We start from the raw sequence: 527 nt of genomic DNA, 5'->3' as shown, positions 1-527 counted from the left end.
CATTTTCCATCACATATCATTCTGCTAATAGTGAAGGGTTTCGGTTGGTGATGATATATTGCAATGGTTATATTAGGATTCTGGGATCAACTTCTCTTTTTCTTGACATAATAATAATCTTTTGTTGGGTGGCGACGAATACTAATCAGCATTTTATATCCCTCTTATCTGTCAGTGCCATGATTGGTACCAACATCTGAAGGCTCTGAAGATCGCTTCTCCTCCCCTCTATAATCTATTATAAATGCTACAGCTAGACTCATCCAACCTTTTCTCCTACCTACCCTATATACTGTCTTCCTACCTACCTTCCCACCTTCTTTCCTGATACACAGCCTTCCTACCAACCTACCTGATACACAGCCTTCTTACCTACCTACCCACCCACCTACCTGATGCACAAATCCCCCCACAGTCCTTGTCCCACTTACCTTTCTGCCCTGATAGAAGAATCCCCCCTAGCCGCTATCTTCCCTCCTCCAATGACCTACTAATGACTTCCTCACTCATACCCTCATCACAGGCAC

This window comes from Pyxicephalus adspersus, chromosome 11 (genome assembly GCF_032062135.1).
Source record: "Pyxicephalus adspersus chromosome 11, UCB_Pads_2.0, whole genome shotgun sequence".
In the NCBI taxonomy this organism is placed as follows: Eukaryota; Metazoa; Chordata; class Amphibia; order Anura; family Pyxicephalidae; genus Pyxicephalus; species Pyxicephalus adspersus.
This window is presented reverse-complemented; position numbering follows the sequence as displayed.